This window comes from Benincasa hispida, chromosome 12 (assembly GCF_027475165.1).
Source record: "Benincasa hispida cultivar pf3 chromosome 12, pf3_genome.v1.1, whole genome shotgun sequence".
NCBI classification, from domain to species: Eukaryota; Viridiplantae; Streptophyta; class Magnoliopsida; order Cucurbitales; family Cucurbitaceae; genus Benincasa; species Benincasa hispida.
In genome coordinates, this window is record NC_143489.1 from 2299778 (window position 1) to 2317348 (window position 17571).

Genomic DNA, 17571 nt, shown 5'->3' on the forward strand with positions numbered 1-17571 from the left:
ACATGTGTTGATCAAGCCTTGTGAGGTTAGGAAACTAAGTTGATGCGATGGCAACAACGCCTTTGGTAATAGGCATGTTGAGGCATTGGTCTTGGGGCAAGGCGATGGACAAGGACAAGAGGCCAAAAGAGTGGGCAATGGTGCAGGTGTCAATCTTGAGGCATGCGAAAATTGGATGGCATGCGTTGATGGGGTTTTCATGTGTTGAAGATTGCTGAACGCAAGGGCTTGCGTTTTTGGCCAAAGGAAACTGATAAGCTTAAACCACCATTTAAGTGGCCAACTAAAATATGTTGTTATGCCCACAATGTTGACACCAATAGGAGAAGCTTATCAACCCTAGAAGGATTTCCAAGGCACTGAGTGACAATAAATGTTTCTGAATGTTTTAGTTAAAAGTTTATTCTCATGCTAGCTTATTCTAAAGTAAGTTTTCCAAGTAAACGAGTCTAGAAAAGATGCTAACATATGCTAGTTTTTAAAAGAGTTTCTAAAATATGATTAAAGTAATGATGTACTTAGTTATATGATGCATGCGTTAGTAGTGATGTTCTATGACACCATGCTTTCAGTAAGCCTTTCTATGAAAGTTTATTCTTATAATGTAAGAACAGCTCAATACTTAAGTACTAGGAGAAGGTATATGAGCTTAGTTTTAGTTATGATCCTTGATGTCAGGTTCGAGGTTAGCTATACATGCATGTCTGAAAAGTGTAAAGGTTTAGGATGAAGGGTAGAGAAAAAAGGTCTCTCCCTCACATGAAGATCAGCAGTAAGGTGATGGCAAAAAGGTCCACAGCTTAGCCTAGGTTATGGTTGGGAGTTGAGCAAAAGGGCCTATCTCTCAACTAAGGATTTTTTTAAATATGTTTTCAGATATGATATGCTTAAAAGGTTTTACGTAAAGCATAGGTTTACGGTTGGGAATTGAACAAAATGGTTCTCTCTCAACTTAGGATCAGATCAGCTATGTTTTAAAAAAAATGTTATTTTTTTAAGTTATACATACATGTTTGCTTCTCTAGTATTTAGTTTTCAGTTTTCAATTACCAGTTTCCATTTTAAGCATGAGATTTATGCTAGTTTAAATTTATTCACTCACTAGGCTAGTAGCTCAACCCGTTTTTAAATTTTTTCCCTCCCCACATAGCGGTCATCTCTCAGAAGATAATTGTGCTGCTGCTCTGCCACTCAAAGACTCCGGCTAAAAGTAAACTATAGGTGTTGGTTCTATTAATGTATGTACACATGTTTTAGTCATGTAGGGACTAGTTTAGTATGTTGAGGCCCATTGAGACTTGGGTTTGTACATATGTTGTAATTGTAAAATCCTATTGATGTTAAAAGTCTTAAAAGTTTTAGTTGCTTAATAAATGTATGATTGTATCCAGGGTTTCCTAAAAAGGTTAAGCAGGTCAGTTAGGGCAGTAAGTCCTTCAAAAAGGTTAGTAACTACTGCTGTCACGTTCTCTTCCAAGTTAAAGGGTAATCTGGGAGGGGGTATGACACATCGACTATTGGCAGTCTGATGTAGGCGATGTTATGTACTAGACCTAACATCTGTTATGCGGTGAGGGTAGTCAGTAGATGTCAATCTAATCCAGGATTTGATCACTAGACCACCGTTAAGAATATCCTCAAGTATCTATGAAGAATGAGGGATTTCATGCTTGTGTATGGTTCTAAGAATTTGATCCTTACAGGATACACGAACTCTAGCTAGATAGATAAAATTTCTAGGAAATCCACATCCAGATTAGTGTTCACTCTTAACGAAGGAGCAGTAGTTTGGAGGATTACCAAGCAGGGGTGTGTTGCTGACTCCACTATGGAAGTTGAGTTCGTAGCAGCTTATGAAGCTGCTAAAGAAGCTGTGTAGCTTAAGAAATTCTTGACTAATTTGAAAGTGGTTTCAGACATGGTCCATCGCCTTTTATTGTGATAATAGTGATGTTGTGGCTAATTCCCGAGAGCCTCGAAGCCATAAGCACAGGAAACACATAGAGCGGAAGTATCATCTCATCTAAGAGGTTGTGCATCGAGGGGATGTGAGCATCACATAGATAGCTTCGGAGCACAACGTTGTTGATCCATTTATAAAGGCCCTCATGAGTAGGGTATTCTAGGGCAAGTGGGAGATTTTGTATTGGGCACATGTTGTGTCCTAGTTTATTACTTTATGTACTTGTATATTGTATACCCTAGTAGCTTGAAGACAAGTGGGAGATTGTTGGGGTTGATGCCCTAAATCTCGTAGGGTTCTGTAGTTTGTAATTGTATTGTATAAATATTTTATTTATTTAATAAAATATGAGATGTTTTATTTGACTAGTAGCATTAAACCTACAAGCCAATAAACTAACATCCAAGGTTATCGTCTATAGCTTAAACATGAATGTAGAGACATACAACTGGATCATATTTAAGTGATAACCTAAATGGTCTATAGTAGATGGATAAGGCTTGATATCTTATTCTGGTAACACTACGAATACGACCTGCTTTGTAAATGTTACAATTGTTGTAAAGTGCTACAAATGATCTGATCCTGATCATTCATGTGGAGACATGTGAGCAGGAATTTTCTAAACTAATGAGTTTGTATATGATCAGACCATGAAATGACTAGCCTCATTATATAACACCTTTCATAATAGAGACTTACATTTCACTAGGATGACCATAGGTGACATGACCTCAATCCTGAGTGAGTTGTTAACTCCTGCCTATGAAGGTGGTCCTTTGATTTGTATGGGTGAGAGTGGCTAGATCGCCGACTCAATAAGCTTACCATTTTGAAAATTCATCTGAAAGTTGGGAACACAGCTACACAAGACGGAATTCACTTATTCCCCAATGTTAAGAAAAGTAGATAAATTGCTCCCTTAAGGGTTGATTCCAGGGCTTGAACAATGTGACACCATACCCTCTCCTAGGTCTTGAGGGATTTGGTCACAGCTGGACTATGACTTATTGTCCATTAGAGGAATCAATAGTACTTAAGGAGTTAGATGTGACAACAGGGGCAAAATGGTAATTTTGGGCCAGTTATACTGAAGAGCAATTTGTGAAGGGTCATCATACTATTGACTGGTTATATCCAATGGACACAAAAATATATCTATAGTGTGAAGAGTGCAGTTTTCACTGCTCCATTAGGATAAACATCAATAACACCAAAAGAACCTAACCATTTGGAATGAAGTTTACCTACCATAAGCTTTAATTTATAATTATAGAGGAGCACTTTCTGGCCAAATTCGAACTTCTTAAGTGTTATCATCCTATCAGGAAATATTTTTGTTCATTCCTTGTAGATAAGACAAATTTTGAATGATTCCAAACTCATTTACTCAAGTTCCTAAATTTGTAAAAGTCTAGTCTCACCTGATGCCTTAGGGTCCCAATTACACTACTTAACTACCTAGTAGAACCGATGTTGTATCTCAACAGGGAAGTGGCAAGCCTTACCATAGATCATTTTATAGGGAGATATCTTTGTAGGTGTTTTGAAGGTTTTAAGGTAGTCCCATAATGCATCATCTAGCCACATACTTTAATCCTTCCTGCTAGGATTCACAACTTTCTCTAAGATGGATTTCAACTCTCTATTTGAAACTTCAGCCTGACCATTTGTTTGAGGGTGGTAAGAGGTGGCAACGCAGTGCTACACACCATAATTCTTGAAGAGAGCTGTTATCGCCTTGTTACATAAATGTGTACCCTGGTCACTAATGATTGCATGTTGAAAACCAAAACTATTGAAATCTTAAAAATCTTGTAAACCAAATTAGAATCGTTAGCAGTGGCCTTTTCTTCCACCCATTTGAAAAACATAGTCCATAGCAAGAAGAATATATTTAAATCCACAAGAATAAGGAAAGGGACCCATGAGATCTAATCCCCAAACATCAAATATCTCACAAACAACTATAGGCTAGGGGCATTTCATTCCTACAGGATAAGGCTCCATACTTCTAACATCTCTCACATGTTTTACAATAGAAATAAGCATTCTTAAAAAGTGTGTTTCAATACAATCCTAAGTCGAACATCTTTTTAGCTATGCGTTTAGGACTAAAGTTCCCCCATATACATGTTCATGACAAAAAGCTAAAACATAGAAAAACTTGTCATTAGGAACACAACTCTTAACTATCTTATTAGCACAAAATTTTCAAAGATATGGATCCTCCCAAACATAATATTTAGCCTTATAATGCCTATTGAGGTTAAAGAAGCATCACTTGTGACAAGATAATCAACGAGATCAGAATACCATGGAGTCATTGAGATACCATCAACCTGGAGCTGAGCCTGATCAGGAAAATCTCCATAGATGGTAAGCAATCCCCTCCTTCCACCAATCTACTCAAATGGTCAACAACAACATTCTCGAAGCCTTTTCTCTCTTTTATTCCAACATCGAACTCCTAAAGCAAGAGAATCCAATGAAGAAGACGTGCTTTAAACTCCTTCTTGTCCATCAAATAGTGCAAAGTTGCATGATCAGAATAAACAGTTACATGTGAGCCAAGAATATATGATTAAAACTTTCCCAAAGCAAAAATAACATAAATGAATTCTTTTTCTGTAGTGGTATAATTGCACTGAGAAGTATTCAAGGTCCTTGAAGCATAGTATATCATGTGATGCTTCTTCTCAATTCTTTGTCCAAGAACAACCCCAACAACATGGTTGTTGGCATCACACATGATCTCAAATGGGAGATCCCATCGAGGCGCTTGAATCACTAGTACACTAGTCAAAGCCTTCTTTAGCACATCAAAAGCTTGCTTGCACTCCTCACTGAAGTTAACTCCACATCTTTCTTAAGCAAACCGGTCATTGACAGGGCAATTTTTCTGAAATCCTTAATGAACCTATGATAAAAACCTACATGGCCGAAAAAAGAATGAATATCCCTCACATTGATTGGGTAAAGGTATAACGTCTATCTTAGCCTGATCTATTTTTATCCCTCTAGAACAGATAACATGCGCTAGAACAATACCATGATTAGACATAAAATGATATTTTTCAAAATTAAGCACTAAGTTATGTATGATGCACTCTTCCTGTAATGAAATTTGCATGAAAGAACGTTAGGAATGCATGATCATGATTTTTAGCCTATTTTTAAAAAATTTCTTGTCACTTGCATCTTTAAGTCATTTTGTTGCAAAATTAAAGTCTTGCATGCTTAGAATTGGATTATCTGGTTTGTACTTCTGTTGTCACCCCAAAAGGTCCACCTTTGACTTAGGAGTAACTATACTTGTTTTAGAGCAAAACTAGACAAAGTGGATAAAATAGGGCCTACTGTGAATGAAGAAAAAAATAAATAAATAAAGAACAACAAATTAGTTGCAATTATGAAAGAAAAAATATAGAAAAAGTATTAAAAAAAAAGAGGCATTTGTCAACGTGCCTGCAAAAAAAAAAAAAAAAAAATAGTGTGTCTGTGTGCATGGATAAAGGTAAAAAGAGCTATCTCCACCATACCTAGTTAGGGCCCGTGAGAAAAGAGTGATAGGTTCCTGGCGGTGGGGTGTGAAAGCTAGCCCTCTAGGTAAAAGAAACCCCCTTTATGTTTTGTATGTGTGTGTTTACGCACCCTTGTTTTAGTGTTGCCCTCTTTTTTTTTCAAGTGTGGTATGTCTAAGGTCGATAACTGAACTAGAGTAGGGGAAAACGGGATGAGGACCTTATAAAACTTTTCCAGGCTGTGCAAGCTTAACTAGAAAAACTCTAGGCTCACTCATGCATGAATAAATCAAAAATCATTTTTCAACTTGTGCTTTATTGATTCATCATAATTGATTTTCGTTCTTGATTTTTAATTTCATTCTAATTGACTGTTGAGACTGGAGTAAAAACATAGCGAATTAAGCTAGCATGTTTTTAGCTATTTTCTACTTGACTGTATGTTTCTACCCTGCTCAAGATCAACAAGAATTAAGTTGGGGGTGTTTGTTAGCTCTCAAAAAGAGCAAATATTCCTAGCTTAATTCGAGCTTGTTAATGGATTTATGTGTTTAGCAACCAAATGGTAGAATCAGGGATTTGGAGCTGACCGGGGTTAATTTGAAGCAATTTGGAGTAGATTTAAGCATCCAGGTTTCAAAGGGATCAAAAAGACCAAAATACCCCTACTAGAGCGTGACAACGCTCAAGATTGGCCAAGTCTGATGCTAACCTGACACTTGGAAGTCGTGGCTTGGAGTGTAGGGGAACGTTGCAACGTTGCCCACTAAAGAAACTCTTATCAAAGAGTACCTCTGAGAAAAAGCGAGATCGTTCCAAAATCATTGTGATAGAATTACCACATTTACAATCTAACAGACTAGATATGCATTATACAAAAAATTACCAACATGCTTTAAAACTTAAACAACAAGAGAACGAAATACATACCAGTTGAAGAACTCTTCTTCACCAAAATCTCGCCCTCGAACAAGGACTGCTCCTCTCGCTCTCGTTGAGATCGTCCAAGAAAATCGTCCATCAAATCACGGTCGTCTACCTACGAATGGACTCCACACAAACACAACAGTAGGGACGACACCACCACTTAGAACCCTTGGTATTCTCGGTGTGAGAATCCATGAGGTGTGGGCTTTGTTGGATTTGGTAGAGGGAAGGAGGAAGAGAAGATCGTATACCATGACCAAGCAAGTGGGAAAAGGCAGGTGTTTATCGTATAGATGATGCTTGATCGTTTAGGAAAAGGTACACGTTCATTTAGTAAAAGAGCTGCAATCGTATAGACGATCGTTTAGTAAACACTTGGACACGCGATCGTTTAGGAAAAAGCTAGATGATCGTTTAGTAAATCCTATGTGATCGTTTAGGAACTGCGCGCATGTATATGATCGTTTAGAAATGTTGATCTATCGTGTAGGCTCTCGGTTTGCTATACAATAGGCAGTATACACCACTCGTGAGCGAATGTCTGATCTCTTGCAAAATGAAAAAGATTTGTTAACTACCACGAATAGTTAACTAAAGTCTTTAGCCATGCTCCAATGGTACGTGAATAGCTGACTACACTCTTTAGCCACGAGATCCACCATTTGTTAAATACCAGGCATTCCATTAAAGACGGACGACTGCACTCTTCTCACCACAGATATATTTTTGTGTCCATCGGATATAACCAATCAACAGTACGATAACCCTTCACAGATGCTCGTAAGTATAGCTGGGCTAATTTACTGTTCTGCTCCTATAGTTACATCTAACTCCTTAAATACCACTGATCCCTCTAATGAACAATACAACATAGTTCTACTATGTGTGGACACCTCTCGGGCTATAAGAAGGTGTGTGGCACCACATCATTCAAGCCCCGGAATTAGCCCTTAAGGAAGTAATCTATCTACTTATCCCTACTTCAGGGAAGGAGTGAATTCATCTTGTGTAGTTGAGTTCCCAACTCCCAAATCAGACCAATCCCCAAAGTGGTAGGTTTGAGTCGGTGATCTGTCCACTCGCACCCATGTAAATCAAATGATCGCCCTCAAAGGCAGAAGTTTCCATCTCACTAAGGATTGAGGTTATGTTACCTATGGTCATCCTAGTGAACCATAGTCTCTGTCATGAACGGCGTTATATAACAAGACTATAACACTTCATAGTTTGGTCTTATACAAACTCCTTTGTATAGGACGCCCCCGCTCGCATATCTCCACATGATTGATTAGGATTAGGCCATCTGTAGCAAGTCAGAACATTTGTAACTATTCTACAAAGCGGGCCACATCTGTAGCATTACCAGGATAATGTTTCCCTTCTATATTCATATACTACAGACCATTTTGGTTATCACTTAAGGCATGATTCACCTGTATGTCTCTACATACAAGCTTAAGTTACAAACGACAACCAGTGATCTTAGTTTATTGGTTTATGGTAAAGCAAATAAGACATCCTATGCTCATAGACAAAAGTGAAGAAAATTGTGTTTACAAACTACAGAACACAAGAGTTTAGGGCATCATCCCTAACAATCTCCCTTTAATCCTAAAGTGAGTGGGGTGTACAAAAAACTAGTACAAAACAATAAACTAGGGCACTAAGGCCCAGTACAAAAAAAATCTCCCACTTGCCCTAGTCCAACAGTAGGCAGTCCCGTAGACCCATGCTCTGAAGGTGACCCTAAAAAAGTGTAGCTGTGAGAGCCTTTGTAAACGGGTCAGCAACATTGTGCTCCGAAGTGATCTTCGTGACTATCATGTCCCCTCGATGCACTATCTCGCAGATGAAATGATACTTTCGCTCTATGTGTTTGTCGCGCCTGTGACTTCTGGGCTCCTTGGAGTTCGCCACAACACCACTATTGTCACAATAGAAGATGATGGGCCTAGACATGTCTGGAACAACTTCCAGAACTATCAAGATCTTCCTGAGCCAAACAACCTTCTTAGCAGCTTCACAAGCCACTACGTACTCGGCCTTTATCGTGGAGTCGGTGATAGATCCCTGCTTAGTGCTTCACCACACTACTGCTCCTCCGTTAAGAGTAACTGACCCTGAAGTGGACTTCCAAGTGTCCTCATCAGTTTGAAAGTCAGAATCTGTGTATCCATTAAGGATCAAATCCTAGTTCCATACACGAGCATGTAGTCCCTCGTTCTCCGAAAGTACTTGAGGATGTTCTTAACTACAGTCTAGTGACCCTAACCTAGGTTAGTCTGATACCTACTGACTATTCCCAAAGCATAGCATATGTCTAGTCTAGTACAGAGCATCTCATACATCAAACTACCAATGGCAGATGCATATGGGACCCGTCTCATCTCCTCAACCGCTTAAGGCATCTTAAGACACATGTCCTTAGACAAAGTAACTCCATGCCTGAACAGAAATAGGCCCCTTTTGGAGTTCTGCATCAAGTACTTGAGTAACATCTTATCAATGTACGATGCCTGAGACAACGCTAGTACTATGTTCTTACGATCCAAAAAGATCTGTATACCTAGAACAAACTGAGCCTCTCCCAAATCTTTCATTTGGAATTGGGTCGCTAGCCAATTCTTAACTGCAGTCAGTACTCCTACATCGTTTCCAATGAGTAGGATATCGTCTACATACAACACTAGGTAAACTACTGAACTGTCGACAATTTTCTTGTAGACACAAGGCTCATCAACATTTTGGTCAAAGTCATACGATTTGATCGCAGTATCAAACCGAATATTTCAAGATCGAGACTTCTGTTTCAACCCATAAATGGATTGATTTAGTTTGCAAACTTTTTACTCTTAACTTTGGGCAATGAATCCCTCGGGCTATACGATATAAATGGTCTCCTCGAGATTGCCATTCAGAAACACCATCTTGACGTCCATTTGTCAAATCTCATAATCATAATAAGTGGCAATGGACAGGAGGATGCGGATCGACTTCAACATGGTAACAGGCGAGAAAGTCCCTTATAATCAACTCCCTCCACCTGGGTATAACCCTTTGCCACAAGTCGAGCCTTGAAGGTTTGCACTTTCCCATCGGCACCTCGCTTCCTTTTGTAGATCCATTTGTAACCTATAGGTCTTACCCCATCATGCTGATCTACAAGATCCCACACTGAGTTGAAGTACACCGACTCCATCTCGAGATCCATGGCTTTGACCCATTCATCCCGGTCAATATCCTCCATTGCCTTCTGATAAGACAACGGATCCTCAACGTTACCACTACCATAGCCAGGATTTTCGTGAAACCTAGATAGTAAAAAGGTGGTTTGCAACCCTTCCACTGCGTTGAGGTTCCCTCAACTCTTGAGGTGGAACCGACCTACTAGTGAACTACCATCAATAACTCTTGTTGATGAAGCAGGCCCTTCAACAACTCTTGTTGAAGTTTCAGTAGTTTCATTGGAAAGCTCACGTAACACAACCTTACTACGTGGACTGTGCTCCCCAATATGATCCTCCTCCAGGAAGGTAGCATTCATATAAACAAACACTCTATTTTCCGACGGATCATAAAAGTAACCCCCTCGTGTACCTTTGGGGTAGCCTACAAAGAGGCGCAACCTTGACCATGGTTCCAATTTCTTTGGATTAACCTCAAGCACATGTGCTGGGCAACCCCATATATGGAAGTGACGTAAACTAGCTTTATGCCTTTTCCACAACTCCAGAGGTGTTCTCACAACATTCTTGAAAGGAACACATTTGAGTATATACACTGTAGTTTCCACTGCAAAACCCCAAAACGAGTCTGGTAAGGAAGCATAACTCATCATCGACAGAACCATGTCCAAGAAGGTTTTGTTTCTCCTTTCCGCTACACCATTCTACTGAGGTGTACCTAGCACAGAGAGTTGGGAAACGATTCCATGTTCTATCAAATAGTCCTGGAACCTTAAATCTAAAAACTCTCCACCTCGATCCGACCGAAGTGTCTTAATTCGTCTATCCAATGCATTTTCAACTTCAGTCTTGAACTTTTTGAACTTTTCAAAGGATTCAGACTTCCGTTGCATCAAATAAACATATCCATAACTAGAATAATCATTAGTAAAGGTGATGAAATACTCATAGCCTCCCCTGGCTCGCACATTCATAAGACCACAGAGGTTTGAATGTACTAACTCTAGAGGCTCATTGGCTCGATAACCTTTTCCAGTAAAAGGTCTTTTAGTCATCTTACCCTCAAGGCAAGATTCGCACACCGGTAAAGAATTTTCCTGTAACTCACTTAAAAGTAAATTCTTCACCAACCTCTCAATCATATTGAGATTGATGTGCCCTAATCGAAGGTGCCAAAGTTGGGCATTTTCTTTTAGAGAAACTCATTGATGTTTATTTTGAGTTACAACAGTTTTAAACATCTCTATGTTATGGAGGGAACTTGATGCTAACGGTCTTAGCACATACAAGTTATTTCCCAGTGTTGTTGTACAGATCTTAACTCCATCTTTATGAATAAACATTTTATTCACATTAAATTCAAGAGTACATTTACACTACAACAAACACTTTACAAAAATTAAGTTCCTTTTCAACTCAGGAACTACAAATACATCTTGTAAAATAAAAAATTTCTTCTATAAAGTCAACTGGATCCCTCCCACTGCCACAACTGAGACGACGTGCCCGGTGCCTACTCGCAATGTCATCTCACCAGCCTCTAGCTGCCGCCAAGATCTAATCCCTTAAAAAGAATAATAAACATGATTAGTGGTGCCTGAATCAATAATCCAGGCAGAATCATCATTCTCCACTAAGCAAGTTTCCAAAACTAATAAATCACATTTACCTTGTTTTGACTTAGCCTTGGCCGTCTTCTTCTCCTTAAGCTAGTGAGGACAATTCCTCTTCCAGTGTCCATCTTGGTTGCAGTGGAAATACTTTCCCTTGTCATTTGGCATCAGACGCCTATTCTGCTAGGCGACAGGTGGTGGGTTAGCAGGCGCCTTCCCCTTCCTATTACTACCCTTCTTTTTCTTCCACTTTCTAGTGTAAGGAGTAGAAGGTGCAGACTTCGTTCCTAAGGTTGAACCTCGATGGAACTTCTTCGAAGACGAGGCAACATTTTCCTCACCTCCCTTAATCTCCTTACTTTTCAGTAAGGATTGAAATGTCTGCAACTCATTGAGGAGAGTTGTAAGGGTACAATCCACTTTGTTAAGAATCGCATTGCTAACAAAGTACAAGAAGCTAATAATGCTAACCTGGTTACCCTCATCGATCTTAGACCCATTCATCTCTGCCACATTGAAGTGGACCATTATATTAAGCACGTGTTCTCGAACAGAGGTGCCTTTCTCTATTTTGGAGTTGAAGATGTATTTAAGAGCCTCGTGCTTGAGCTGTCCAGACGACTATTCGACATCCCCCCGCAGGGACTCCATGATCTCATGCGCTATGACCATGGGCTCATGCTTCTTGCGAAAACAGTTTTAAGACTAATAAAGATATAAGTTCGGGACTTCTCATTCGCCCATGTCCAACGCTCATAAGCCTCTCGAACATTTTGAGAGGCATTAGAAGGTGGAATAGGAGGACGTTCCTTCGTAAGGACGAACATGAGATCCTCGATGATAAGTATAGTCGTGATCATGTGTTTCCAACTAGCGTAATTCTCACCAGTTAGTTTGTCGGCGCTAAATAGAGCTATTATGGCTGTAGCCATGTTAAAACGTTGCTGAAAATAGATCAAACTTTCATAAGTCTATGCTAAACCATATTTTAACACCAATTTTAGCTTTAGCAAAATAGTTTCTAAGTACCTTAAGTGAAAAGACTTTTATTTTGTAATGATGCCCGAGTAAGGCAAGACAAACGTCACCGGTGGGGTGATCAGATGGCTTTTCACTAGGATGAGACACTCTCAACCATTAGGCAGAACCAACTCTTGGAACTGCAACTAATAGTCACCATTCGTTCGGTCCACAATTGTTAACTTTTAACAATTCCGCGTAAGTGTAACCCCTCGTTTTCAGCCCTAATCTGCCCACCATAGGGAAAAAGCAGATTAGAACAAGAGACTAAGTAACTTTATCCTATATAAGAGATCAAATAAAGAAACGTGCAAAACTATCATCCTGTAGGGGGACACTCCCAGGGTGCCTCAAGGCGATGCACATTAACTTTATCCAACCTAACGAGACAGACTCTGAGATATACAGTCGCACGTCCCGTTCCCACTTACTATGAACATTCTCTCCATCCACCTTGATATTGACCTGCCAAACACCATCCTTTAAGGGGCCACTCCCAGGGTACCTCATGACTGAGGATAGATCTCACAGTGTGGAAAATTAAAGGATGAACATGAGAGGTTTAAATGAAGTATCAGATACCCTAAGTACCTCTCACTGAATGTTCTACCTAAGGGTTCATTAACTTAGACCATCTGGCTACTGATTTTAATCTAGGTCAGTTTAATCTGCTAAAAAACAATGCTTGTCTTTGAAATTAAACAAGTTCAAGTAGTCACATTAAACTCTTTAATGGACTGTCCTCAAATTTGCATGCATGCAGCAAATCTATCTAATTCACTTTTCCAGGTAGGTTCCCAGGTAGGGGTGTTCCGTTTCCATCACCTTAAATACCCGAGCCTAGACAGAACCCGCCTTAGACAAAATATCCCTTATAGATAGATTTGCTACACTTTAACCATTTATTACTCAAATTAATCCTATTAAATTGATTATAAGATTAAAGCCTAAGGTTGCTAATCATATTATAACCGTGATCCTAGGTCTATCTCCACCAAGTTTTAAAACACATTTAAAACCATGATTAAAACCTAAGTTGGCATGCATGTCTTTCTTATAGATTTTAGTTCTAATTTCCTTATAACCTTTATAAAAGAAACAATTAAAACCACATTGCCACACAACTAGGTATTTATAACACTTATAAATTTAACCTATGTGTTATGCTTCATGCAATTTCCGTTCATTACTATACATGCTCCATACACCCTTATACTATACACTTATAAATTTAACCTAACTTTTATATACAAGTAATGAACCAAGCAAACATGCTCCATACACCCTTATACTATAACCCTTATAATATAAAGATGATGCATGTCTAAGCTTTATGCATGGATAAATATAACTCTTATATTATATGATGCATGAGCGTGCTCTTACGTAACTTAAATTATGCTTCTCTAAATCATAACACTTATAATAAAGAGATGATGCATGACCAATGCATAACCTAAGGAACTTCTTCTATATGGCATAACATACGGCATATATATAAACATCATCCTATGTACATTCACAAAGATTAATGGACCAGGATGAACTGTCTCAAAACCGGAAAGAAAAAATCTAACAGGAAAGAAAAAATTTATCTATTACATTTTTCATTGAGCAAACCAGTTCACGGACAAACCGAGTCTTGAACCGCCTAGGCGAAGCTCCCAATCGTTTAGCGCGCAATACAGAACACGGGAGTTTTAAACGATTATTTAGACAACGATAGTGTTATGAAGCATGATCGTCTAGACGATCACTTAACAAGCGATAAGTAAAAGATTTAATCTGCGATCGTGTAGTCAGGAACTAAGCGATGAAGCTTGTTGAGCTACACGATCGTCCAGTGCGCGTGCGTAAACGTGCTCTCGAGTATCCGATACTCTACGATCGTCTGCCCCATTGTTTACACGACCTGACCGACGCTTGGTCGTCTTCATCCTCGAAGAACAGTAACCCTTGCCTTGAAGCTTCTTCACAAACAACTCACAAACTCGGTAACAATTAACTCCAAATGTAAAAGAATTTAAACAACCAGAGGCTTCATCCCAAAAACTCCATTAATCCACATCCACAAACATACGTTTAATGCTTAAACAGAATGTAGACATGCTTTTACCCACCGAGAAAATAAATGTCATTCTTTGCATCAATGAATTTGGAATATCTGAACTTGGCTTTGATACTAATTGAAGGAACTCTTATCAAAGAGTACCTCTGAGGGGAAGCGAGATGGTTCCAAACTCATTATGATAGAATTACCGCATTTACAATCTAACAGACTAGATATGCATTATACAACAAATTATAGGCATGTTTTGAAACTTAAAAAACAAGAGAACAAAATACATACCAATTGAAGAACTCTTCTTCACCAAAATCTCACTCTCGAACAAGGACTGCTCCTCTCGCTTTCGCTGAGATCACCCAAGAAAATCGTCCATTAAATCACAGTCGTCTACCCATGAACGGACTCCACATGAGCACAGTATAGGGAGGACACCACCACTTAGAACCCTCGATATTCTCAATTGAAAATCTAGGAGGTGTGGTCTCTGTTGGATTTGGCAGAGGGGAGGATGAAGAGAAGACCGTATACCACGATCAAGAAAGTGGGAGAAGGAAGGTGTCTATCGTATAGACGATGCTTGATCGTTTAGGAAAAGGTACATGATCATTTAGTAAAAGGGCTACAATCGTATAGAAGATCATTTAATAAACGCTCGAGCATGCGATCGTTTAGGAAAAAGCTAGACGATCATTTAGAAAATCCTATGCGATCGTTTAGGAACTGCGCACGTGTTTACAATCTTTTCAAAACGTTGATCTATCGTGTAGGCTCTCGGTTGGCTATACGATAGGCAGTATACACTACTTGTGAGTGAATGTCTGTTCTCTTACAAAATGAAAACGATTTTCCCTTTATCCTTCAGTTACGAAAACTAAATGCAACCTGCCACTATCATTCAGTTACGGAGAAAAAGCCGCCACAATTATCCTATAATTGTTAAAAATAAATAATAAATATAATCATATTATGTTGATTAACCCATGGTTTAATATCACATCAAATACAACATATGAACCATAGTCTTTTTCTCCTCTACTAGATATAAATCATATTTATATCATTTTCTCCAAATAATGTATCTCATACATAATGTCAATCATATCATATATAATTAACCAGTTCAATCATATCATATATAATCGAACTCCTTTTTGTCAATTACACTTCATATTGACCTAAAAAATGATTCTCAACTTGAATCCATTGAGCTACCAAGGGGACCTTATGGTCGTATGGCTCGAAGTTCCAACGGTACGTGAATAGCTAACTAAACTCTTTAGCCATAAGATCCATCATCTGTTAACTGCCAGGAATTCCACTAAAGACCGACAACTGCACTCTTCTCACCACAAATATATTTCTGTGTCCATCAGATCTAACCAATCAACGGTACGATAACCCTTCAAAGATCTTCGTAAGTACAGTTGGGCCAATTTATCGTTTTGCATAAGTAGTTACATCTACTTCTTAAGTACCACGAATCCCTCTAATGAACAATACAACATAGTCATACTATGTGTGGACACCTCTCGGGCCATGAGAAAGTGTGTGGTACCACATCGTTCAACCCTAGAATCAGCCCTTAATGGAGCAATCTATCTACTTGCCCCTGCTTCGAGGAAGGAGTGAATTCCATCTTGTGTAGCTGAGTTCCTAGCTCCCAAATCAGACGAATTCTCAAAGTGGTAGGTTTAAGTTGGCGATCTAGCCACTCGCATAGATGCAAATCAAAGAACCGCCTTCAAAGGCAGGAGTTCCCAACTCACTCAGGATTAAGGTCATGTTACCTATGGTGATCCTAGTGAAGTGAAGTCTCTGTCATGAACGGCGTTATATAACGAGACTATAACACTTCGTGGTCCGATCTTATACAAAATCCTTTGTATAGGATGCCCTTACTCGCATGTCTCCACATGAATGATCAGGATCAGACCATTTGTACCAAGTCACGACACTTGTAACTATTCTATAAAGCGGGCCGCATCCGTAGCATTACCAGGATAAGGTTTCCCTCCTATATCCATATACCATAGACCATTTTGGTTATCACTTAAGGCATGATTCACCTGTATGTCTCCACATACATGCTTAAGTTACAAACAACAACCAGGGATCTTAGTTTATTGATTTATGGTAAAGCAAATAAAATATACAATGCTCATAGAAAAAAGTGAAAAAAAATAGCATATATTATACATCACAAGCATTTGTTCAAAATTGTGTTTACAAACTATAGGACACGAGAGTTTAGGGCATCATCCCCAATAGCCATAGCATCGCAACACTTCGTATTTTCACCAACGCAAGCGTTACAATGCCACGCACCGCTTTAGCCCAACACTTGTGGACAGAACACTCAGTGTTGCAACACCCCTCTAGAGCGTTGCAACACTACGACATTTGACGAAAGAGCATGGGGCACGTGCGTGAGTGAGTGTTGCAATGCTGTGATGGATTCCTATAAATACCTCTCCTTGGCCCTCGGTCAAATATTTAAAATTTGGGGGGTTTAGGCCGACTCTTGAAGCTGAAGCATGGAGGCCGAAGTTAGACTTTCTTTCTTCTTCTAGTCCCTTTAATTTTTAGTGTCCTTAGGTTAGATTTATTTTATTTGTTGGATTATAAACATTCTTTGTATTTTTTATGAGTTTTAGTTCATGAATTAATGGGGTAATTTTTAGATTTATGTTAAAATTGGTTTGTCCATGAATTAATGGGGTAATCTTTCGATTAGTTCTTGGATTAATCACTCTTTGTATTTTTGATGAGTTTCAGTTCAATTTTTATGCTTTTATCTAGGATTATGGTTTTCTTAAATCTTATTTGATTTAGATTTGCTTTTATGTGTGGATTGACGCCCCTATCATGAATGCACGTCTTTGCTAGTTAAATTCAAGATCACACACAACCTTGTATCATCCATGCTTTGAATTTACCCTTGTAGCACTCATTAGATGAGCATGCTTAGGATTATAGGCTGGTCTTGAATCTTTGCATCGCACGTTTAATCTAGATTAAAGAAATAAATTGATTATTTGAACACGGCTTTCCTGATACTTAATTAACATAGTTGAATCTTGAACTTTAATGCATGTGTTTCTAGTTCTTTATGGCCGCTGAGGACCTAATTCCATCTAGGTGCATGTAGGATAGTTAGGACATGACTTTCCAAACTCAACTATGAATTAGGATGCTTGATTGATTTAGATTAATTGATTTTTGGGCTGATAGAGATTAGTTAATTCGCACCGAATTAGTAGCTATGCATGCA